Source organism: Thermobia domestica, chromosome 15, assembly GCF_964235325.1.
Source record: "Thermobia domestica chromosome 15, izTheDome1.hap1.1, whole genome shotgun sequence".
In the NCBI taxonomy this organism is placed as follows: Eukaryota; Metazoa; Arthropoda; class Insecta; order Zygentoma; family Lepismatidae; genus Thermobia; species Thermobia domestica.
The window spans coordinates 116,246,679-116,273,896 of record NC_137468.1 but is presented as its reverse complement, the minus strand read 5'-3'; the positions used below and the strand labels follow the sequence as shown (position 1 = coordinate 116,273,896).

General features: G+C 36.6%; 1 protein-coding gene and 1 long non-coding RNA gene across 3 annotated transcripts in view; one reads left to right on the top strand and one right to left on the bottom strand.

The window, feature by feature from the left end:
* The window catches only part of LOC145671214 (uncharacterized), a 119,632-nt gene extending 98,939 nt beyond the window's left edge, over positions 1-20,693 (top strand). The window contains exons 2-3 of the long non-coding RNA XR_014128488.1: positions 16,572-16,694; positions 19,827-20,693. This is a non-coding gene — a long non-coding RNA (uncharacterized LOC145671214). The remainder of the gene's footprint in view (positions 1-16,571; positions 16,695-19,826) is intronic.
* dati (zinc finger protein datilografo) overlaps positions 1-27,218 on the bottom strand; it is a 1,074,481-nt gene that overhangs the window by 996,459 nt on the left and 50,804 nt on the right. The gene's annotated exons all lie outside the window — the stretch shown is intronic.

Sequence of the window (27,218 nt, the reverse complement as noted above, 5' to 3'; positions counted from 1 at the left end):
CCAACAATTATATTTTTTAAGTTAAGATTTAGTGTAATTCCAATTAAAGACAATGTGAAATGTACAAATACTTAGTGGTGGCAGTTATATATATAAATGATCGAAAAGGCGTTCTCTTTTGGTTAAGGATTTCCGGAGAAAAAACGAACAAAACCAACGTGTGCAAAAAGTTTCACAATGCAGAACATCATGGAATGTCATATGGATAAATAATGAAAATCAAGAGCTGTATATGATGCGCGAAATACGCACATCACAGGGTAAATATACACGGAAATCCTGTAGGAAAAGCACTTTTGGTTGGGCAAACAATAAATATAGATCTTGTAGAGGTGGAAACAACAATTTTGATTTTATTGGATATAATAGTGAGCCTTATTTCTATGACCATACAGCATTATTATTTCTTTAACAGCAGAGATAACTAACGTATCTTTGTAGTAAAAAAATCCACAGTGTGAGTTGATACATACATTTACCTTAAGTGATCTTTATACATATGATATGCATATGCTTGATAATGATTTCAAGTGTAAATCTGCAATAAATTAGTGTCTAAAACTGAATACGAGTATATTTACGTTCTTTTCCATAACATAAAAAAAGGTAAAGTTTGAAATAATTTCGCATTTCTTTGTACATGGCATTAGTGTAACGTATGGCTGCAACATTTTGGCGCATGAGAAGAGAAAAGTTTGTTTTACTTTTTTTATATTCAAAGAAATAAACTATACTGTGACGTTGCATGATTGAAAAAAAAATGTTAATCGATGCGTGTGCAGGAAAACTAAAAAGTTTCGTTCAGGAATCTTATACCATTAAAAGAAAAACTTTAAAAAGAATAACTCTGAAAATAATATAAAGCAAGTTTTTCCACTATGTATATGACTTTTTCTAATTCAAAGAAACTGAAGACCTTAACGTGTCATTCATTTGATAAATTCGAATAATTCAGGCAATTTTCTCTCTTTATGTATAATTATAATAAGAGAGAACTCTTCCAGGTTAAAATAAAACAAAGACAGTGGACTTTCGACAGAAACAGATAGAATACTTTTCGAGTCAAGAAAGCACTTTCATAGCATCTTTCTGAGACGAGACAGCTCCAAATCTTGTTTCGTGGGGAACAGCACACTGCAAAAAATACAGAAACTACTTTATGAAACACAGTACGACCCTGTACACTTTACCGACACTCTTTGAGCAGCTCCAGATGACACATATTCACCCTTGTAGATACAGTGTTGTCCCAAGTATGTCCCAGATGTACTACGTGTCCAAAGTATGTCCTAATCATCACTTTGTTTCCGAACTGTTTGCGAGAAAAAGTGTTTTAAATATCTATGTCATACTAGATACTGTTTTCGGAGAATAAACGCTTTTGAACATACGAAGCGCACTTCATAAACACACACTTGATATATTTCCCTCTTAACATCTGTACTAAAAGTGCTGTTTTATATTTTACAGTGTAGTTCGAGTTAAAAACATGGAATAAGAAGTGAGATAGAAAAATATCAGAGAGCACATCGAATGGAGTGTTTTGCTTGCCTCACAGGGCTCCCTATCCTAGGGTCCCGAGGGTCACCCCAAAATTTTCAATCGTAATATATGTAATTTGATAAATCATTGACAAGGTAAAGGGAAAACAAACAACTTTTATTGGAAAAAGGTTTTCGTGCAGTACTGTTTACGAAACGGGCATCATTTAACTGTGAGCATTATTTGTGCAATAATTCAGTTAAATGGTGTCCCACAAGATTTTTCCCCTATAGAAGTTACTTGTTTTCTATAATCTTTTCAATGATGTATCAAATGGCACATCTTGTTACTTAAAAAATTCGGATTAACCGTTCCCCCAGGGTCCTATCACAGGAATTCTTGTAGGGTAAACAAAGCACTTTGTTCGATACGCCATCTCAGATTTTCCTATTTCATTTTTTTTTTTTCACTCTTTTATCTCCAGCCGTTAGTGATTTATAATCGTTAATGAGCAAGGAATAAGTGCCTAACACGAAAAATTGGCGCTCCCTCGTACAAAACTTATTTGATTGTTTGCAATCAAGTAACAAATTTCATGCATTACCATTTAAGATCTTCGGGTGATCCACAGGATTCTATGATAAGGACTATGGAACACTTCATTCGATGCATCCTCTAACCGTTTATGGTTTATAAACACTGAATGTTTTGAGTTGAGTTGATTTCGAGTTTATCGTCCCTTTCAGCAGAAAGACTGTATGAGACGGGACCTACTGATTAATGTGGAATCCGAACCACATTAGCTCCAGCCAGGATCAATCCTGGGTCTCCCACAAGAAAGGCGCGTACTCTAACCGCTTAAACATGAAGGAGCTTCCACTGAACATTTTTTGATATGCCCGGTGCCTACATTTAATTTAGATGTTTATTTACCACAAAGACCTAATAATATATATTTAAAAAAAATCGAGAATGGAATTGATTTGCAGTAAAATATCAAACTAGTTTTCACTAAACTTGACATTTAGTAAACATAATAAATTTACGAGGAAAAGAAATGCAACGAAATCTTTCAGTTTAACGTACTACGAATATGCCCGTTAGACTAAGGGAGAAAGATTAAAGCAAGTCACTGATGATGTAAGAATTGGTGGAATGAGAAGTGGGAGAAAACAGGAGTATCCCGAGAAAACCTACGGACACGATATTGTTCCCCCCACAGACTTAGTTGGCCGGAGACCGAACCAGGGACCCCACGCACAAGAGGTAAGCACTCTAAGTATTAAGAACAGACGTATCTCATACCATCATCGAATGTTACTCGCAAAAAATTCCAGAAATCAACAGCTTGATCACATGCATGTAATACATTGAGCGGAAAGAAGGAAATTAACTATCCTTTCATCACAAATTCGTCAATCGTTTTATATTCTGAATTTATAACAAATAATCTCTCGACAACCCAGAGTATACATAGCAGAGACACCCAAGTTAAAAAGCTAGCTCTAATCTCTCTATTAAAACTGGACTACCGCTTCCGATTTCAATACTAACTGCGAAAATAGCATGCCATACACATCGAACTCTTTTACGTGGTGTACAAGTGACGTTACTACTTGTTTATTGAACGCAACAATATGTTGTTGTTGTTTAATTTAATGTCCCACAATTAGGCCTATGCTCCGAGGCTAATGGTGACATGAAGAAATTTGTAGGAGACGGGTGGACTCCAAGAAAATTCCCGAATACGGTGTTTATTCACCATTAAGTACACCTTGCGCAAGCTGAGATTAAACCAGGGACCCCACGCACTAAAGGTGAGCGCTCTACTACTGAGTTCCGTTTTAATTTTTAGTTTCGATTATTGGACTTCAAGTTATACTGTAGGCTATATCTATACCAACATACTTCCAATTAAAAAATGTGAATAATTAACAATAACACTCACAATAACAGATTGGGTTATTGTGAATAATATTGCTCCCTAAATTACATTGGAAAAACAGGAAGTATGCTGCCATCTATTGGCCATTGACGGGAGTTTAAACCGCTACGGCTCCAATTTGTAAGAACTCCGGCTAGGGGACGATAACGTAAATTTATCCCGTCCTTTGCAAAGAAAAAGTTCATCGCATGACAATGTAATTATGCAACTATAAATGTAAAAGATATAATCCGTAAAAAGAAAGTATAGTTGGTACATGTCTATTCCATTTCTAAATCTGCTATTTTCTACAGCAAAATGTGTTTATTTATTTATTTATTTATTTATACAAGATAAGAATACAGGGTTTCTCATCTCAAAAACATGTTCTGAAACTGATACCTCGTCTCGGAAAGTATATTTATTTTTATCGGAAGAGTTCTGTTTCGTATCGTACCTTGAAACGAAAATACCGTCTCGTCCCGTATCGTAGGCAACCCTACCAGACTCTGTTAACTACCTAGGTATTCTGACATGTGAGTGTGTAAATTCGACTCTGCCTAATTGTAATTTTGGACAGTATCAAGCGTGACTCGTTAGTTGAAAGCAAAAGATTATAATAAAATGTAATTAAATGATAACAAACATGGAATCTGTTATTCTATGGTTAAACCTTGTGGCCTTATTTTTACTACAAGAAATAATCGTGCTTCTGTGTAGCTGAACTGCACGTAGTTCAAAGTTCCATCTTCGTTGGGAATACAAATTTACCAGATACCAGTGGTTCGAATATCAAACTCTATATGCTGTATTCATACATAGCGTTTGAAGTGAAGAGGGAACATAGGAAAGCACATAGCCCTCACTTCTTAAAAGATAGTAATACGCATTCTCCAAAGCAAACATCAACTAACAGGCCAACATTCTCCCAGTTTGTCTGATCTACTTCGAATATTGGTTCTAAGCATGGGCGCCCGAAGGCGGGCTGGGGGGCCTGACTCATGAAAACAAATTAAATTTCTTACGATTTTTCTAATTACAAATAAAAAAAATACAAAAAGTAATATAGCAACCAGGGAGATGGCCCCCTAGAAAATTTTCTTCGGGCGTCCATGGTTCTAAGTGTCTTTTATAACCCCGGTGTTGCAAGCGGTCCCGGGTTCGATTTCCAGTAGAGACACTCAGTCGAAAAAGTGTGAAAACTTTATCAAATCAGCATCCTGAGTAAGGTTTTCCGGGATTTTCGTTATTTACGCCAGGCAAGTGCCGGGATGGCACCTAACATAATGGTTCCAGGTCGCTTCCTTCCTTCCCCTTTCCTTTCTTCCTCTCCAATTCCAGGATAGTATGACCACCGAGGGATATCATCCCTTATATATAACGGGTTCATTTGGCCGTAGGGGGCGCTGTGGCTCAGTGGTATAGCGTTCACCTCTGGTGCTTGGGGTCCCGGGTTCGATGCCAGCCCCCGCCAAGTGAACTTTGTGGTGGACAAACACCGTGCTCGTGGGTTTTCTCGGGGTTCTCCCGTTTCCTCTCACTTTCTTCATTCCACCATTTCACTCATCTCTCATCATCACCGTCTCCTTTAGCCTAACCGGCATAACTGTGGGACGTAAAACAAAAACTCAAAGATCTCATTTCATTTTCATTTTCATTTGGCCGTAGATGCCGAAAGTGCACAAATGTAATTACTAATCCTAATCCTAATTGCACCCGTAGGGGGTGGGAAGGATATAACATGTAAAAATAATCGAAAATAATCGATATTAGTGTCGAATTCATAGTTTTCAGTGTCGCCGGAATGAATAGTCTCAGTCGTGATCGAAGTTCAGCCCCCATTGGCATGACAGTGAGAAAAGGTGAAAAACAAAATGATTCAAATGATCGAGATTAGTGTCAAATTCATAGTTCTGGAGTCGTTAAGGTGTTAAGTGAAAAGCCCGATGACGTTTATGCCTAAGTTTAAACAAGAACGAGTATTGTAGCTGGACTGGGAATTTACAGAAGCAACGGTGAAGGAGTTGTTCCCATCAATCTATCAATGTATCTAGCTCCTCATACATATAACCAATTATGTTTTAACAAAAGAGACACTGACCAAAGCTTAAAACTTTACTTTATTTTAAATTATAATTTGTAACTGTTTCGGATATCTAGCATATCCTTCTTCAGACACTATCGAAATTAATGAAAATACAGACATATACATATATATAAATATTATTACAACAAAGTTTAAATTCTTTAACCATCATATATATAGTCATTGTTATAAAAAAGTTTAAATTCTTTTAACAGACATATATATATAGTCATTGTTGTACTTTTTTTATTTTTATTTATTTATTTATTTTTCTTATTTACTGAGGCCTTCAGCCAATCCTATAAGTCTTCGTGTTCACTTTCCAATTAATCACGTTCCTCATTTTTGGTTCTTATAAGGGCCTTTTTTTTAAAATTTATTTTTCTTTTTCTCTATGTTATTCAAACTTCCTTGCCATAATTCATTAATTGGTAAGCCCCCTGTCCAGTTCATCAGTTTATCTCTTCCTACCTTCTTTATCCAATCCGCTTCTTTCCACTTTCTTATTATCATTCTTTTCTCCATCTCCAATTTAAACTTTGTTGTAACAATATTTATATATATGTATATGTCTGTATTTTCATTAATTTCGATAGTGTCTGAAGAAGGATATGCTAGATATCCGAAACAGTTACAAATTATAATTTAAAATAAAGTAAAGTTTTAAGCTTTGGCCAGTGTCTCTTTTGTTAAAACAATTAATCCAAAGCCATGAATAGTCTTACTAACCAATTATGTGTTAAGGATTTCCGAAAATTCTGTTCCCAAAGAAGGAAAGGAGGCAATTTGTACAATATGCAATTTGCAGTTCTTTATTCAGAAAGTGTCCAATGTAAGAATTCGCTTAAGTGGAAGGTATGAAATTCTTTATATAAGTTGTCTGAGCGGTTTCAAAAATTTCTATCTTAGAGTTCGTTTCAATTGTAAATTTCTAATTCATTTTCTGGTTTAACATTTATTAAATTTTATTCTTCCCGTGCGAAGAACGGGTGCTCTACTAACTTCAAATAAATATTTATTACTTGCATATATTTTTTTTTACTTTGCAAAAAGTTTGTTTTTCAGGTAGCTATAAGAATACCTACTTGACAATAACAATAATACATTTTTCATCTTTTACTTGAAAAGTATTTCGTTTCAGTTGTGATTTAAGATTTGCAGTCTAATAAATAGTGTTTTTTTTTTTTTTTTAACCTACAAGGAGAAAATGCTATGCTTGTTTTCTTGTTTCTTTTTCCTTTTTTTCATCAATTTTCCTGTGGACTATTTCTCTGGTTTCTTCCTTGCTTATATAGCTAGTTTACTCTCAAGCAACATAATGAAAAAGTAACAAAGTTTGCCTGAACACCGCCGAGGGTTCTAATCGAATAGGTCCTCTCTTCTCACGCTACTGACTTTCCTGCCACCTGTGGTCGTTTTCACAAACTACCAGCTAAGTCCGACCACGAAATAAAACAACTCTTGCGCATGACTGCCTTCTCTCCCGAAGTTCACTTCACTTCTCCTCTCGCATGATTTTTAATAACTAATCGCTCGCTATTTATATCTGTTTTTTTTTTAATTTATTATTAGTAATATGCTTAAATTGTTCTATGTTCTTTGGAAGTATTTTATTTTGCAGCATCTCCAGCCAGAGCAAACCTTCCTACTGATCATCGTTAGTTCAATATGAAAGTACTATTTTTACAATATCAAACATCCGGATGTAGTAAACGAGTCTCTTTTAGCACATATTCCTGTGTTCGATTCCTGATATAGATCACATCCTGATTTCCCAATTGGCTTTGTAGGTTGTAGTCAGAACATAAACTGAGTACGGAAATCAAAAATGTCGAATTATACAAAAATGAAGAAGGAACTTAATTTTCAGGTGTAAAGTATGTTTTTATGTTTACTGCACACGTATTTTACATAGAGAAATGTAAATTTGAATTTGACATGATTGCTGGCAATCACTTAGCCTACAGGTATTTAATGATTTAATTGTAGCTCTGGTATGGGTACATGTAGTAGTTTGGATCTAATGGTATAGAGGCAATACCTTCTTGTATAATATCGAAATCGAAATATTGAAATGCACAAGAAAATATAGTTTGATATAATTAGTTGCCAATTGAATTTACGATCTTTTGGTAAATGAGAACAGTAGTTACCGAATAGTATAATAATGTAGAGCAATTTGATTCGCTGAACAGTGAGGGAGAATACAGACGAAAATTAATGACTTGCTTGTTCTCCCAAGTTTCATTGTTATCTCTAGTATCGTTTATAGCCAAATGACCAACGCGTGTGGTCATGGGCTCAACACATACCTGAGTAGTCGTGCGTACTTCTCTTTAAGCAACAGGTCCTTTTTCAAATGGTATCGAGGCCGAAAAGGGCAATTAAACACTAATGAATCAATCTAACGTAACCTGTGAACTCTCATTCTTCTAGCATTTTTTCTTGATTCAACTATATTCTACATATATATCTAAACTTTCTCATGAGTGAAACTTAACTTTACTTGGAGGAACTGAGTTCGATTCTCGGATGGAATATTGATTCGAATTCCACGTTAAGCTGTACACGTACGTCTTATAAGCCTTGTCGCATTCTTCGTTCATCACTAGATCCAAATTTTTATGTAGTGAATACATTTGCACTATATACATTCTTTAATTGTGCAAAATTGTTGAATGAGCTTTGAATATAACATTATTAGTTGAACGTTTTTTTCTTTATAATGTTTACACTGGAATTTGTCCTCGAGATCAACCAAAAGTATATCTGGAAGAAATAGTATTGTTGAGAATATCTGTGAAGATCCATTTTATTTCTTTGACTTTGGTAATTGGAAAACACCATTTTCTAATTATATGAAGTTCATCCAACTCAAATTATCATGACACTCGCTTTTTTATACAATTCCAATCAGGATTACTACTTCTTCAGCATCAATTTTCCAAATACTGCCATTAAATACATAATTGTGGTATTGTTAAAAAAAAAGAAAAAAAGAAAGAAAGAAAGAAAAAGAGATAATTTCTCGAAATATTAAGAAGGCAACTAATTAAAAACAGACAATGAGGAATAGATTTTGTTCACAATTAGTGATGCTTATTGCAAATGATACCTCCTCAATACTTCCGATAGTAGTTGGTGTTGTAGCGGTTATATGTCGACCGAACGAAAAGAATTGGTAAAGTTTACCCGATACTATAGTACTGACTTAAAAAAAAGGAAAGAAAGAAAAAGAAAAGAAAAAGAAAAAAGAAAGAAAACGTTATTCACAATTTTGACGCATCAACGTAATAGTTTTTAAAATATGCTCCTTCTGCATCAACACAGCATTTCCAACGACTCTCCCAATCACTGAAGACTCCCTGGAACGCAGAAACTAGAATGGTCTTCAGCTACCTCTTGAATGGCCTGGACCGAGCCGTATTGCCGTCGTTTCATGATCCTTTTCAGTCTAGGGAAGAGGAAGAAGTTTTTTGGAGCGACATCTGGGCTGTAGGGGGCTGGGAAGCTGTGTGATTTCATGTTTGGTCAGGAAATCCATGACAGCAAAGGCGGTGTAGCTCGGCGCGATGTCGTGATGAAGCTTCCATGATCCAGCGATTTCTGGACGGACGTGGGCGACTCGTTTTCTGAGTCTTTTCAAGTAATTCCATGTACAATGCAGCATTCACAGTCTGACCAGGTGGCACAAACTCTCTTGAACCACTCCTTTGTAGTCAAAAAGATGATCAACATCAATTTCATTTTCAACTTGCTTATGCAGGCTCTTTTAGGGATCACTCCCATAAGCAGTCTTGATAGTGTCATGGGTCTCACAAGTATGCGAATTAGATATTTTATATTGGGGGGGGGGATAAAATTATGCCAATAAGACGTAGTGTCTGAAGGTGCAATAATTCAAAATGAGACAATAATACCTTACCCCTCACCACCACCACCGCGCCCACAAATATGATATGACATCTGTAATAAATAAGAAATCTCTTAATTCAATAAATCTGCCGACAATAACTAATATGTATTCTATATGTTGTCTAACATGAACCACCGCACATAATTTTTCTGGATGTGTTTAAATGTTGTATCCACTCTTATGTTCGTAGCTCTCTAAGGTTTATTTACTTAATAATTCGGCCCGAACGATAGCCATGATCACAAGAATATGTTAATTTTTCCGCTCATATCGAAATCTTCAACTTTGCGTTATTACATACAGCCTTGCGGAAGAAAACCTACTTCGGTATTATGAAAACCACTAAAACTATCAGTGAAACCGGACTTACTTTTTCTTTTTTAAAAAATTTACGTATTAGCCTATGATACGAGAAATGGATTATTGCTGGTCCCGATTTCTGCCATCAATGTCAAATCGAAGGCCAAATATTTAAAAACTTTCTATTCAAATAGCGAGCTTGTGCTTCTACTTCCCGCTAATACTGCGCTCTCTCTATATATATATATGTCGGAAACTTCGTAACAAGAAACTACATAATTTATACGGTTTACCCAAAATTGTTAGGGTCGTCAAGTCTAGGAGGCTTAGGTGGGCGGGTCATGTAGCAAGAATGGAAGAAAATAGAAACGCTTTCAAAGTCTTGACTGGAAGACCAATCGGAAAACGACCATTAGGAACACCTAGGTGCAGATGGGAGGACAATATAATGGATCTCGCAGAGATTGGAATACAAAGTAGAAACTGGATGCAAGTAGCTAAGGATAGAAGTCAGTGGAGAGCTTTTGTGAACGCGGCATTGAACCTCCGGATTCCATAGGCCATAGAGTTAGTTAGTTATTTAATAGTTTATATATATATATATATATATATATATATATATATATATATATATATATATATATATATATATATATATATATAGATAGATAGATAGATAGATAGATAGATTTCGTGACAGAGCTCAGGAAATCATCACTTACAATTACTTTCCTGTTAGATTACAGTTGAGTTGATTCACTATGTGCCACATTATCAAATCGAGTATGAACATTACACTGAAGTTTTCCACACAATATTATTGGCGTGGACAGCAAACTGTACAGCGAAAAGAAATGTGGAAAGTGTAGGGTTAACTTTAAAAAGCCCGCTCCAGTTGAAGTGCTTATACAGACACGGACAATAAATGACACGGAGAATCGAATTGCATTAGGAAATGCTGAAACAAATCTTATGCGCTCAGACACTCACTGTTCTCATTGTGTCTGCTCACTACATTGCGACGCATCCTCAGCATGTACGTTAGCATATAGCCACGAGAGAATATATAGGCCGAACTCAGATTTTGAGTACAATTTCAAAAGTTCATTTTCGTAAACTGTAAAAGGCAGGGGTGTCGGGACAATAATAATCTATTTAAATTCTCTGAAGTCCACTTGTTCTGTTTATTGGATATTATGATATTATGTAAACTTCAAAACTAAAATGAAATAAAACAAAAATTAAAACAAGATGCTAATCAATTCAAATGTAGAGGATGAATATGACATATCCGACCGCCAAGTATGGTGGAAGAAGCTATTTGTTTACTTGTTGGCCAATCGGTAAGAACATTTATAAATCCATATGTGACTTTGTTATGTGCAATTATAAAGGTAACCAAGAAAGTTCTGTCGCTTATGTGGAGGTCTGTGTTCAATTAGCCCTCACACCATGAGCTGAATGAGAATGGAGATAAGGCGAAGGTCAGTTGTTGATGTGAGTATATCCAACATACTATCTGGTTGTGGCACTTCAGCTACACCGTGAACTTGCGTAAGGATAGAGCGAAAATGGGGCCTCCACAGAACGTCATAAGGACCTGTATGCTGTACGAGTTCAAACTAGTATCAGACTCCGCTGCAGCGGAGCGGAAGATATGTCAGGCCTTTGTTGAGTATGTCGTCATTACGCGGATAGTGCAGTGGTGGTTTAACAACTTTAAGGACGGTGACGAAACACTCGAAGACACACCACGTGCCGGAAGACCAACAGATGTGCAAAATGAAGATTTTCAGGCAGCAATTAAGGCGAACTGTGGCCAGACATGTGATGAACTGCGACTACAATTCAGTGTAGGTGGAGAAACCACTTGCAGCACCTCCATCAACTTGGGAAGCACTAAAGTTGAGTCAATGGGTCCCACATGATTTCACTCCAGGCCAGAAGGCAACGCGAGCAGATACCTATGTTTCTTTGCTGTCTCGTCTGAGGAAGAAGCCATTTCTGGACAGGGTGTTGACAGGTGATGAGAAGTGGGTCCTGAACGAAGCTCCACGCACCGTCATCATTGGTTAGCATACCATGAACAGCTTCCAAAGCAACCGAAATCAGCACTGCACCAGAAGAAGGTTCTCCTGTATGTTTGGTGGACTGTTCGCGGCATCGTGCTTCGGGAACTGCTACCAGCTGGTCAGACTCAAATTCACTACACTCAAATTCACGAACAACGACGAACTGGATTGTATGAGGATACGGTTGCAAGTAATAACTGTAGTCATAATAATATAGTTCAACTAAGCAACGATGAAAATAGTGGGGAAATTAGAAATGACCAAAACGTAATAGTTTACATCGCTCATTTCAAAATACGGCTAGGAGATTAAACTTACAAGAAATGACAAAAATCAGTGAAATTTGGCGTTATACTTAGCATGGTTCAGGAGGGGGGGTGCAAAAAAAAAACATCCCCGGTGGGAATACTTGAGGAGAGATTTCTTTGGGGGGAACAAAATGTGATTGAGGAGAAAATCCCCCTCATTCCCCCCGGTAATTCACACCCTGGGTCTCACTCGCAATATTACCCAGTTTGATGCAAAACTTCATCACGTAATGCTGTTCTTAAAAAACAATTAATTGTGGAGATGACAAGGCAAGGCACCTTGAAAGGGGTTCACCTTAAACTTGATCTACACTCCGTGAAGGTTTGGGGAAAACTGGCGACAGGTGCGCTGGTAGCTAAGACCCTCACTACCCAACCATCGCAGTAACATCCCCCTTCCTGATCACGTTTTGGAGGGGCGGAAAATCAGTCTTACTACTTCCCGGATAAACTCTGTATATACTGTGAGAGTTGATCTTGAATGATGGTCTGAACACGAGTCAACTGCACTGGATTCAAGGCATGGTCGTAGTTCAAACCCACATCAATACCCACCTTCCCATCCTTGGTAATCTAGTATTGCATGAGGACGTCAAACAGAAAACTGGAATATGATAGCAGTAGCAAAGGAAATGAAGTTGGCAACAACCCACGCTTAAAGATAAAACCCAATATCCACCTCGTTGCTCTGATGATAGATAACATCTGCATTGAATTGTAAGAATATAGACGAAACGGGTTTGAACCCAAAATATCCAAATTGCAAACCAAGAATGCTAATTAATAGTCTATGCCCTCAAAAATATTCGGTTAATTTTCTCCACTATTTGCCTTTAGTACGAAAACCACGAACTGTATTGAGCGCGACTAATTGAGGTATTTGATCGTGCTTCATAAAACTAATGAAGAATTCTGAAATATATCATTATTGAAATTTTATAAAATTCCTACAATTTACTCTATAAGATTTTAATAAAATCATGACGAACTACTGACAGCCATGCTGCCATAATATTGACTTTAAATTACACACCAGTGTAACAAAACAAATACAGGTAATATTAAAATAACAATCAATCCTATTTATAAACGGTGAACATGTTAGTTTGTGCATTATGCAAACTCCTAATAGTAAATTGTCACACTAACAGATGTTACTACATGCATTCCTTGCCTCCCTAATGCCAATAGATGACACTAGTTTAAAACCAATTTCCAAATTTGAAACTAATGTGACTTTAATTGCAACTTTAAAAATGTTGTTTCAATATAATCATTTTAGATAGTGCAAGAGTCATAATTATATTTAGATTTGAGTAAAATTATTCCTTTTAATATTTGTGTATTCTTACAGCAATACATAAACATTATCATGATTTCATTGCAACTTAAATTATATTGTTACAATTTCATTGCTTCAAAATGAATAGTAATGAAACTGAATGTGAACATGTTTTGCTGTTTATTATTAGAACAAGGTCCGGAACTATATTTAAATTTGAGCTTTCAAATTTTTCTAACCACATGTTCGTTGGTGGGCAAACAAGCGAAAAAAGTAAAATAAATCAAATAAATAGAAAAAATAAATAAAATTATATTTGTTAAAAGAAAACAATTACAAGCCTAAGGCTGAGTCGGAACAATTAGTAGTAATAATAAACAATCTTTGATACTTTAATAGCAACTACAAACCTAGTATTATGCTACAATGTAATTGAACTACAAAATTGTGACGACAACAAATTTGTCAGTGATTCATTTGTAATCTAACTGAAAAATGTACTGTGAGTAGAAGTTGGGAAAAAGAAAAGTGGCAACACTGTAGCTCATCATTTGAACCAAACAAAACACACACATACACATGGCCTTGTGCAATTCAGGTGCATCGCCTTGCTTCCTCGGGCAATGAAACCACCTTCGGTTCTCAACGAAACAGGTTAACATCCCATAATTTGGCAGAGGTTTATAAAATGAGGTTACAATGCTCCGATCTTAAGCTTTCAGCTGATGTCGTAATTCTGGTTTTCTGAAACCTGCTGTTATCCTCTGAAAATAAAATGAGTGAAGGGGAAGAGAAGGAGGAACTACCTGCTTCTCGCTACCTGAATACTCGCTGTAATAGTGACTTTATATTCTTCCCTTCATTGTGTGTAAAGAAGGAAACATCTTAAATGGGATTATCTATAGCAAAATGAACATCACAGAATCCTCTTTCGAATAGAAAATGAAGAAGTAGGAAAAAGTGTAATCGAACAAATCGACTTCTTACATTACAAATACAAAATCGAAAGTTCTTTTCTTTTTCTATTTTTTTAAAAGATGTGTCATTTACAATTGACAAACCACCTTTCATATTGCAATATGCTGTATGTGATAAAACATTCGTGTTCAGTTTTGTAATCAAAATTGACGGCAGCAGCTTCCTGAAAGAAGTCGCACTAATAGCAAATGAGCTTTTTCCAACTAGGAATGCGGCCAATGTCAAAGGACTTTAGATTTGGTAAAAGCAGCATTTTCTTTAGCTCTTCTGAAAACAAGCTAAAATAACAAGAATAGTAACATATGCAATAAAAAATTAGAAATCATTAATCTGTGTTTAAAATGGAGAAAGAAAGAGATGGTACTTTTTAAAAGATTATTTCTTACCAGATATGCCATTGATTAAAATTTACTCTCCTCTTTGTGAAAATTTCAAGATCAAGAAGGAATTACTTGAATGAATTCAAATTTACAGTATTTATAGTAGGGAATAATGAACAAGCGATTATAATTTCAGAAGAATGGTGCAGGTATAGTCCCCGGAGAGCTTTAGGATCAGTGCTTGAAGCAGACAGGTTTACACAGCACTCAGGCGGTGAAGCTTGAACAAGCGAACAGAGGACTCGGGTTGAAGCGTCATTATGCCTCGTCAATGTCAAAAGGTGAGTTCGAATGGGGATGTATGTTGGCCTACGGAAAGAAGCTCAATTACAATATTTTTACCGTAACATTGGTAGGTACAGGCAAGCTACCACGACAGTGATGAGCGGAAGATAACCGTGTGCATCGAAAATTATGAGACGATAGAATTTATATGCAAATGGCCACGAATTATCGTACAACATTGTCTACATTGTTAGCTCCACATTGAAGCACCATAACAGGTGTGGACTTGTTTACGTCCATGGTTCGGCGGCCTCTGGTGAATTTAGGAGTCACAAATGCCTAAGGCCTGCAAACATCAAGCACCTAACCTAACCTCTGCTCAAAGACAAATGTGTCGTATTTTCGGATGAGACGCCTTTCAACTTGTCTGCATATGTGTTAGACGCTATCGTGATTAGTTTAATCTGCCAACAACTGTTGTCGAGCGTCATAGGCGGTGTAATGATCTAGGGTGCCATTGGATATATCATGCGACCTTAACTGCTATATACTGAAGGTAATCTCACCACTGATCACTACATCAAGTACGTTATACTAAAAGCGGAAGTTATCTATCCTTCAAACAACTCCAGACACTATATTTCAGTAGAACAGTGCCTGGCTACATGGATCCCGTAATCTACAAGTATTCTTCCAAGAACGCCGTTAATGTTGCTTTGGCCTATATAGTCACCAGATACCGGGGTCGGTCAGTAGAACATGTGCGGTATATGGTTGGTTGGGACCTTGTTTCTCATGGTCTCTTAACAGACAGTGTCAGTGTCTTTCGGACTTGCAAACAATCAGCATGGCAGGCTATGCATCAAAAACATCCAACACTTGTTTGATTCGATGCCACAACGTATAGTGGATCTGACTGCAGCATGTTGAGGTTTCATCTCATACTATTTTTATCGAAGTCGCAGATTTTGTCCAGTTCTCTAATCGTTTTCGTATAGCCATGGAACGAACCTCTGACATACCGTAAATTTCATTCTACTTACTCATGTGTCTTTGTTGGTGTAATTTTCCCAAACAGCACTGTGTTTATTAGAAACTAAACGTTAGTCTGCATTTTCACCTACAAGTAATGCAAGTTTCAAGAATATAAACATCCTTTTACGCGTTCCACGAAATCAAGCAATGGATTAAAAGAATTTGGTCATTCTAAATAGCTACAACAATTCTATTCTACTAAGTATTATAAAAAGTAAGAAAATTAAAATTAGTAGATAACTAATTATCAGTGTATAATCGATGTCTTTGCCATATATATATATATTTTTTTAATTTTAGCAAGCGGATTGCAATTGTTTAGTAGGATACCCACAAGACGAGAAGATAAAGACATTTCGTGAGATACGATACGAGACAAAGGCAGAAACTTTCAGAGACGAAACCGTACTTTCAGAGACGAGACATCTTCTCGTAATTGGTCCTGCTGTTCAGTCTATTAATTAATAGTTATTTTTTTTTAATTTTAAAGGTACTCCATATATAAAATAACTCCGTAATGTGTATACTTTCTAAAAAAAAAAAGAAAAAAGTAGACTCTATCAAACCTTTTTTTTTATTACAGAAGGACACTCTTTGAACTCTTGAGAAAACTCTTTAAATATTTCAAACATAATGCTCTTCTGAGCATGAGCACGCTTCAATCTTTATCTTCCTAGTCCAGAATCACTTCGGCAATAATACGAAGGTAAGTCAATATTTTTCTATTTCCTTTCAGGTAAATATTTTTCTATTTTATGTGTATTCACCAGACGCTCGGTGTCACCATTGGCTTCGCCTGTCGTACGTTGCAGCGTTACCACATCAATCCACTTTACATTGTTGCGAAGTAAAGATGGCCGCGGCACTCTTTCTGTGCACCAAGGAAGGACAGCGTTCTGACATCTTTTTTTTCGTCTGAAGGTGAACCAGGAGCAGAAATTCACCGAAGATTTTCATCACAATAGGGGGCAATGTGTTACCACAACAAGGTGTTTACCAGTGGATTGAACACTGCAGAAATGGTCGAACGAGCATGAAGGATAAGGAAAGAGCGGGGCGTCCAGCTACAGCAACAACTGACGAAATTATTAAATAAGTCTGTGCCTGAATCTGAATAACAGTGAGTGACTGTTGATAGAGTAGCAACCCATATGCAGATTAGTCATAATTATGCATATGACATCATGTATAACAGGCTCAACTTTCACGAAGTCTGTGCAAGATGGGTTCCGAAAAATCTCGTTGATAAGCGCAAGCGAAACTGTGGAAATTAATCAGCACCTACTGGACCGTTATCCTAACGAAGGTGAAGCGTTCCTCAGATGTATCATCAATGGAGATAAAACGTCAATTCATCACTTTGAACCAGAGAGCAAACTCCAGAGTATGAAATGGAAGCACCACCGATCTCCCGTCAAGAAGAAATTCAAGAGTCAGAACTCTGCAGGGAAAGTGATGCTCAAAGTGTTTTGGGACTCACAAGGGCTAATCCTAGAACATTACCTCGAAAGGGAGTCAGAAATAAACATTAAAAGTACAGTGATAAGCTGGTAAGCAAGCTGACGCCTGCAATTCGTAACAAACGCAAAGGTCGGTTGTAGAGCTTTACGAATGTCACGTCAGCATGTCGCAGAATGGTGTCGAAAGTTTGTAGCTGATAGAGAAAACGTCATCGACGAGGACCACAGTGGCCGACCCAGCACGACATCAACAGATTGGAATACAGCTCGCGTGGAAGAGCTGATTCAGGACAACAGAAGGATAATGTTACGACATCTAATGGCAGAATTGCGAATGTCATTCGGAAGCGTTCGTCACATTGTGAACGATATTCTGCAGCACCGGAAAGTTTGTTTCTGATGGGTTCCACGTAATCTGTCCAACTAACAAAAGGAGAAGCACATAGAGGCAAGTCTGCAACTTTTGGAACGGTTCTCCACGGAAGGGAAATATTTCTTCACCGTATTGTCAAAGGTGACGAAACAATAATCCACCATTACATCCCCAGCAGTAAGAGGTCGTCAAAGGAGTGGAAACATCTCTCCTCTCCAAAGAACCCCCCCAAAAAAAAGTTAAAGATGACGCAATCTGCCGGGAAGGTGATGCCTACAGTATTTTGGGACAGCGCCGGTGTCATAACCGTGGAGTTTTTTTTTTTTTTTTTTTGGAAAGAGGGCGCACTGACCGCTGACCGACACTATGAGATCTTGACGCAATTTCGCGAGGCAATCAGGAGAAAACGGCCAGGACTTCTCACCGAGGGCGTTATCTTCCTTCACGACAAACGTGCGCCCAACATACATCCCAGATGACAAACACGCTGTTGAAGTAGTTTCGCTGGGATATCATCAACCACCCTCCCTACAGCCCGGACCCCGCTCCAAGCGACTCTCACCTATTCCCGCACTTGAAGGAGCACCTAAGAAGATGTTGCTTTCCTTCTGAGTAGGAGGTGAAACACTTCGTGACAATGTGGCTGAACATGCAAGGACAGGACTTTTATCAGGAGGGAATCTTCAAACTCATCGCACGATGCTACAAGTGACTCAACCGATATGGAGACTATGTCGAAAAATAACCCAATGTATGTACTATATGTTAACTGTATTGGTTATACCTAGGTATGAAATAATATATACACGCTCCACTGCAGGTTTCGTAACCTTAACTTTGGATCAGTCATCGTATATCCTACGGAGACAAAGTTTCGAGAATTATTTCGGCGATACGATTGTTCAATAAGTATTTAACTGTGTTCCCGTACCCCAACTTCCTTTGTACGATTCGTTTCGCCGGTACCAAAGAATCTAAACCATGAATATTTAGATAGAGAGCATGTTAACTCCTGTGTAATTCCTTGAACTGTTTGCGATAGGTCCCATAATTTTCAAGCCAGGATATTTTAAATTGTAATATTTCGAAATTTCGGTGGTTTATAACTCTAAAAGGAGGCATTTCTCGACCTGTGTTTATTAAAACTTTTTTCTTAAGGAATCACCTATCTGAGTTCGGTCGCTGAACTTTTTAACATATTGTAACAGGCTAGAATATAATTATCCTACAGCTTTCCAACTATATCCCAGATATGTTTGAAAATATGTCATAATTTTGTTTAAAAAGTGTTTGACAAGAAGTATTTTAAATACGTCCTGCTGGAATATTGTTTTGAGAATTAACGAGTTGTGAATACGCACAAAACACTATTTGATATATTTTATTTACAAAATCTGTTATAAAAGAGATATTGAATGTGTATTTTCGAAAACGAAGTACAAGGGCTTTCTGAAAGGTTTCTTAATATTGACCAAAATAGAAAATCCCTACATAGACATTCTGAAATAACATTTCTCGATACGGTAAATCCACAAACATATATCAATCTTTATGAGTGATCACCGTCCTATGCACAATGTGCAATAATTTTTAGATAAATTATTACCATTTCAAACAATATCTTGAACATATATTTAAATCGGAGATCGTAATGACAGAACCTCAGTCCATTGAACAACTTAGAGTATCACATATGCAACACTAATCCAACATACAGTTGCTCTCGAAATAATTTTAACAAGATGTGATCAAGGAGGATACACTGCGATCTTCAAGGACGGACAAATGCTCGTTGTTAAATGAGTTCGAGCAATATCAGGATCGTCTTCCAATTGCGAGAGCTATAAAAATCATTGCTTTCATTGCATCAGTTTATTTCGATTTAGGATATTTTGACTGACAGGCAAAAATATTATTATACCAGATAATATATAAAATTTACTGAAAATTTCATTAAATTTACTGAAAATATTAATTAATTATTGTGATTTATTTTTGTTTTCAGGTGACAAGAAATGTAACAACTTTGCAGCAAAGCTATTATAGATTTTGAAATACATCAGCAACTTGTATGGAAAAATCAACAAAAGAGGGAAGTTAGTGGAGGCGGAGTTACTACAAATATTGCATCTTAGAATACAAAGAAAACTATTCATTGGACTGATGTAAACAGACCAATAAATGTGTTAAGCATATAGATGCAGAAAAAGTAGGATATACACTCCATAAAGTTCTCTCCTCAATGTCATGAAAACAAATAGACTTAAAACAAAGAAAAAAAAAGAAACATGTAATTTCTTCGAAGTATAGTAAAATAATTATCTTTATATTGTTCGAATCACTTTCAAATTGGTTAATTCATTCTTGCAATTTTGACCAAAAATTGACCAAAAGTGACATTTGTACTTATTAATAAAGAACTATAGTTCTAGCAACTGTTCATAGTTCAAGGGGAAAATATAGTGTATAATAAGCAGACTCACCAAATTAAGTTAATATCGATAACTATTAAATGCATTATTTCTCTATTCTTTATTCTATTTGAACAGTAAAAATTAATTCGTGAAACATCATTATTTTCCTTTTCAAAACACCATTACACAATTTATCTTTTATAGAACAAAATAAAATGTAATCTTTCTCCGCTAAGGATGAATATGTTGAGCATAGTAAATCATATATTTGAATTGTCTTCTACGTGTTATGCTATGCCTTGTAGGTGTATATTGATATTTTTGGAACTTACGTTTGAAAGTTGAGATAACAAGATGCAATTAATTAAAATTTACACAATTAGCAGACGCACAGTCAAATTTGAACATCAATTAAAAAAAAAACTGAGACTTTAAGAAAATAAATTACAAATAAGTAATCTACATTGTGGATATTCAAATTACCCTTCCCCGCTGAGTTTAGGAATCACAAGCTTTTAAATAAATTTTACATTAATAAATTATATTAACAAAAAACGTGAAAACTTTATGTCAGTGGACAATCTTGCTTCCCAATGGTAAAATCTGAAACGATGCTACTATCCTTCTATAGGCTGGGTGTAACTCCGTGTGACTTTTACTTGTTCTCTGCACTGAAATCTTTTAAAGGAAAAGATTTTGACACAATCCACAACATCTAGGGAATTTCGACGTATTCGACAACAGGCGTTCTACAACTGCTTCCAGCGATGACTACAGAGTTTGAATCATCGTACATATACAGCAGGGTATTATTTCAAAGGAGACTAGCACGATTTTTTTTTCAGCATCAGTCTGGAAATAATTGGCCATTGTAAAGTTCCATATATACAAGCATGCAATCAAAGAGCTTCAAGAATTAATTCTCTACACAAATTACACATAGTCAAAATTATTCCACTAGATACTAGGTCTAATATTAGAAGCCAGTATATCAGGCTGCCTTGTTGTTCAGAGAGTGTTTACAAGTTCGTTTGCAACTTTTCTCTGACAATTGTTCACCCTGAAGAACAGGCAGTATGTGAGAGATTTTCTTTTCTATTGAATGATACGCAACAAACCTTGTTCTGATGGCTAAGATGCTCAGAAATTATATATATAAAAAAAATCATACATAAAAATAAAGATAATATTACAGCAAAACTGTATGAGACGAAAATATAGAACTTTACGAGGAATAAACTACATATGCCCCACCAGGGATCAAACCTAACTGACCTATGTAAAAGAAACCGTTTACCGATCATCATCATAATAGGTGTTCTCTCATTACTAGGTCACTTGCCGCTTCATCAATAATTGTAGTACTATATATGTATACAAAATTACGCTTCTATTCTATTTCATCCCCTCCTACTTCTATATTTGACACTGACTGATTCAAAGGTTGCAATTGCAAGTCTATGAGACAGATTCAAGGTTCATGCAACAATGTAATGTGCAGAAAGACTGATAAGAGCGACTTTGCATGGCTACAAGTGCTGAATTCGTAGTTGCGGTGCTAGAGCTGTTCAGAGTTTACCACAAAAGTTTTCAAGGGATGGTCATGTGGAAGCAGTGTGAATGCCAGTAGTGTCTTACGCATACTGAAAAAAGGTAAGTTCCGTGTGTACATTTCAAGGCTGGTGCAACAGATAAGTGACGATGATCCAGATCACAAAATACAATTTTGGAAATAGGTTCACGAAATGGTTACACATGAACCTGGATTTATGGGTAGAATTGTTTGATCAGATGAAGCATAATTCAAACTTAATGAAACTGTCATTAGGTATAATTATGTGTGCTGACAACCCCCACATTACTGCTAGAAACGCTGCAAATTTGCCAGGTGCAAATGTGTGGTGTGGTTTGTCTTTAAGGAAACTCATTGATATGTCCATTTTGAAGGTACTGTTACTAAAGAAAAGTAACCAACAATGCTTGCTGATTCCATTTTCCGTGCCATCTGTGCAAGGTACGGTAATGACAGGTTATTACCAATACGATGACACCTTGTCACATTATCACAGGAAAATGAGAACATTCCTGGATCAAAATATACCAGATCAGTGGATAGGACGCAAGGGATAAATCGAGTTTCTTGCAACTATCCAGATTTTTTGTCGCTCGATTTCTTCTTATGAAGCACAGTTGAGGTATACCGTCGTAAATCACGTAACCTGAACATTCTTTGAAATAGTAATATAAGTGTTACAAAGTATGCAGCTATATATTTTTGACGAACTCGGTCTATGTGTGTGTTTAGTTGAAAGAAATGGCGAAAAGTGATTTACTTACAAATAATGGTGTATTAGAAATAGAAAAAGGTGAAATGTATACAGTTTCAAGACACTGTGAGGCCTAGTGATTCAAACGAAGGAAATGTTTATTCAGTACGTATAATACATGTTTATATATATTATTAATAGATTATGAAGTAAGAATCAGAAATGAAAGAAAGGATAGGAATGGCATAAGGAGTTTTTTTATGGGTATGTGTATTCAATTAGTGAAGAGTTAGTGGAATTAAGAAACATGAGATTCGAACCAGATGTACTTCCGGCAAGGATCGACTCCGGTTCTCCTACACCGAGGGCAAGAACTCTAACCATTTAATCACTGGAAATTTTCCGGAGCAAAAATATAAAGTCTATTGCACCTAACAAATATGAGTTTATATGAGAAAGCAACAGGCATACCATACATAGTCTTTAAACTTATACAATGTCTCTGCGTCCTACCATTATAATCGTATTTAGAATCGGTTATGTACTGGTCGTGTCGCTGTGGACTTGGGTGGAATCACGTAGTCTTTACCACAAGTGGCAGCATAATCCTACCATCTACAAACTACTTCAGAAGCAGCAGCAGGGTCGTTCAGAGAAGTATTATGGCGTATAGTGTCGCTATGTCGGTTGACAGCAAGTGAAAGATTATCATAATGAAAATCTTGAGATCCTTATTTTGTGTTTCAGGATGTTAAAAACGAATATGATATTTAAAACGCTCATGAAAATACCATTTATAATGTATTATAGGAAATGTATATGATACAGAGTGGGACAGGTTCAATTAGACAGTTTTAAAAAGATGTTACTTTTCTTCAGGAAAAACTTCTTGCAACAACGCCCGAACTATTTTGGCGTAGTGTGGAGGGGATTTATCTTACTGCCAGCACAGTTTTTGTAAGTTCTGTCGCTTATGAAGTTCTGGGATGACAGTTTCCCTCAATAACTGTAGATAGCTTCCCTCACTGAGGCCACTTTCCAGGAAAAACTAGCCAATCTGTCCTTCGTAGGTCATACCGGCCCATACAATCACTCATGGGGACTAAAAATTGTGCTCAATAATGAAACTGGGATTATCTGGCCGCCACGCAGTTGTGTCTGTTGACCAATCCATCTTAATGTGTGAAATTTAGCCTCACCTGTCCATACAATATTCCGGATAAGGTCAGGTCTCTTCTGAAACTTCGTCAGCATGAACTCGGCAAACTCAATTTGCCTGGTGAAGTCGTTGTCGTTAAAAACGAATAAACCACAGATGGTATGAGGCCAGCTTCATGTCACTCAAAACTTTACATAAACTTGTCCTCGAAATGTTCAGCACTGGCAGACAAAGGGCGGGTAATTTCGATTTGTGAGGAGATAATGTAGTTGCGCAGCAACACGCGCTTGTTTCTCCGTAGTTCGCACAGTTCTCGGTTGACCAGAGTGCTTGGAATTCATAGCACTTGGCACTTTCATCAAACTGCTTGTTTATTCAAGCGATTTGTCCCTATGGATTACTGGTGGTCCAAACTCTTCCAACATCATATGCTGGACTTCTGATATGTTGTTAGTAACTGAGAAAAGACGCACACATTTTACACGCTGCTCGATAAACAACCGCCTTGTCATAATGCTGTTTTCCCAATGCGTAAAGTAAGCAGAGTATTGGTCTCGTTCCCAGCACACCGTATGATTGTGCCATCTATCGATAACAAAAGATACTTCTTCATTTTCCGTGTATTGTTGAATTGAGCTGTTATTAATGATCAAAAACTGCCAAATTAAGGCTGGCCCCAGTTATAGAAGTTGGTAAAAACCTAACAGCGATAATGAAGAGTAATTATAGATCTTATTCTGTTCAGTCTGTTCACGACTTACTTGGAGTTAAAGTTACAGTGTTATCCTATTTATTGTTTGTAGGTCTATTGGGTTTCTGTGAGTGACATGTCCGCTTTGACATCTACTAGGAAACTCACCTCACCAACACAACACAGTGATGAGCTAGGATCACACACCTAACGTAACAAACTCTGTACACGTCCAGTAGAGTGGGGTACCCAGACAATCAGAATATTGAACAGATTTTATGGATATGCGCCATAGAGAAGACACAATTTTCATATGATTTCACTTTATGAATTGAAACGGGAGCTCCCTCGTGGTTAAGCGGTTAGCGTTCGCACCTTTGGCGTGAGAGACTGAGTTCGATTTCCAGAGGGAGCTCATGTTGTTCGAATCCCATGTTAAGTTCTGGATCCACGTCTCGCTGTTGAAAGAGACGCTAAACTGAAATCAAATAAAATCAAATCAAAGAATTGAAACGGGGACATTCTGTACAGCAAGACGCAAGAAACATTAACAGTATATTTGGGGGAGGAATGGCGAATGAAAGAACCAAAATGGATTTACTATGACAGTCGTAAACGGTCAGGACAATGGTTGGATAGTAATCAAGGTACAAGACGATTTTCTAAACCAACTCTTCACCAAAGAAGGTGTTTGTGCTGGTGTGGTAGTGTATTTTGGAAGTAAGCCATCATGAATTTCCAAGAAGTGAAACCATTAATACAGATCACTACAGTGCTAAACTCCACAAAATACACCACAAACTTGTCCAAACTATCCAGCAATAGTCCATAGACATAGTGTTTACTATGTTGGACAGTAATGCTCGCCCACATGTGCAAAGAATAGTGCAAGTTCTCCATGAATTGCAGTATAAAACCTCCTGCCACATTCTCGCACCACTTATTCTGGTATCTCAATCATTCATTGGGAGGGAAAGACTCCTTTTGATGATTGGAAAAGAAAGTGCAAAGTGCGATCGAGGACTCATTTTTCGCATCGAGACTCCAGACTTCTTTTGCTAAGAAATGTAATCATTGACTGAGTGATTGGAAATGCGTGTGGTTACATTCGGCGACTATTTTGATTAACCAAGTATTGTAGTTTCTTGTTCTCCTTCGTTTTTACCTTTGAAAATGACGCTCCTAATCGAGAAGTTCTTTCGAACTAACATGATATTTTGTAGTCATACTTATCTTGAAAAGCCACCTTAAGAAATCTGGCAAGTTTTGTTGTGTCTGGTGATGACATTTGCCGCCTAGAAATGCCGAATTACTCTCTCGTTAGCCGCCACTACTAATTTTGATGTGAAAGTAGGTGAAAGTATCCTGTCAAAATATGGACTCTTCATAATTGCTGTGATTCTTGTCCCATGAATCTACAGTACACGAATGGTTATATTTGCTGTAATTCTTGTTCCATGAAAGTATTTGTACATGAATTAATCCATAAAAACGGACATTTAATGCCCTTTGGCACCCACATGATTTATAAAAACCAACAAATCATACCTATAAATGTTATTTCTTCATACAAAGGAAGAAATTGAGCATGAAATATCCCAACATCCCATCAGCAATCTGACTAGTGCAATATAGGAACGATTTGCCTGTACGTAATTACCCATAGAATATAATCTGGGTTGAGATCAAGAAAAAGCCAGTACAGAGGCAGAACGTGGAGAGAAGAACTTTAGGCGACTTCTCCACAGCAATGAGCAAACAGCTTGGCAAGATGTGAACATGACTTCTTGGGTAGCCAAGGGACTGGAAATTATGTTGATTGAAACGATCTTCTAGACAAGTATAATCGGTTACCACATGTCCCTCGAAATGCAATTCCACCTAGATTTCTTCCCAAAAAACTGCAATACAGTGGCTGATCAGGATGTGAGCGGTTCCATCAAGACATTTCAGCAATGAACGAAAATATTCAAGGTCGGTAGAATTCTGCTATGCGTTCAAACTGCAGTAGGACAATGACCAAAAAAATGCTCCAAAATATGAATACAGGCAGGGCCGTGCCGTGGGAAATCAACGTCCGGGGCAATTTTTCCTCTTTTTTCCTCCCCCCCCCCCCCGAATTTTTTCGCCCCCTTACTTCGGCGCTCGGAGCCGAGGCCCCGCTCGAGACAAGCAAAGGAAGACGCACTCATTGACACGCCACTATTTATGTGTTTAAGGTAGTAACTTCAATTACTGTATGATTTTGTCGTTTTCTTTTTTTGTTTTATTTTGTGTTATTTAAAATTCAATAAATGAGAATAAAATTCATTTACGTTGTAGTACTATTATAATGTTGAAATCGTGCTTTTTTTGTTTTCATATATTCGAAGAACAAGTTATGTACATCGGAAAATAAAGCTAATAATAGGAATAAAAATGTATTATCAGATTCATTTTTCCACCCGCAATTAATGAAACGATCTTATTATTGTTGTTGTTGATGATGATGATATCCAGATATATATATATATATATATATATATATATATATATATATATATATATATATATATATATATATATATATATATATATATATATATATTTAAGGAAATCAGATGTATTTATATAACATTGTTGTAATTTAATATTAACCAAATTCAGGGTTGATATGTTTAAAACAAAATGTTTAAAACAAGTGTTTAAAACATGTTTAAAACGAGGGCTGTTGTTTTATTCAGTTTGTTTTAAACGTTTTAAACAAATTGTTTTAAACGTGTTTTTTTTTCGATGCTGGTTGGACATGTTTAAAACAACTAAAATATCAGATTGAAGAAGCTAATTTAATTTTCTAACAAACAACCCATCCTCCGCAGGGTTTGTG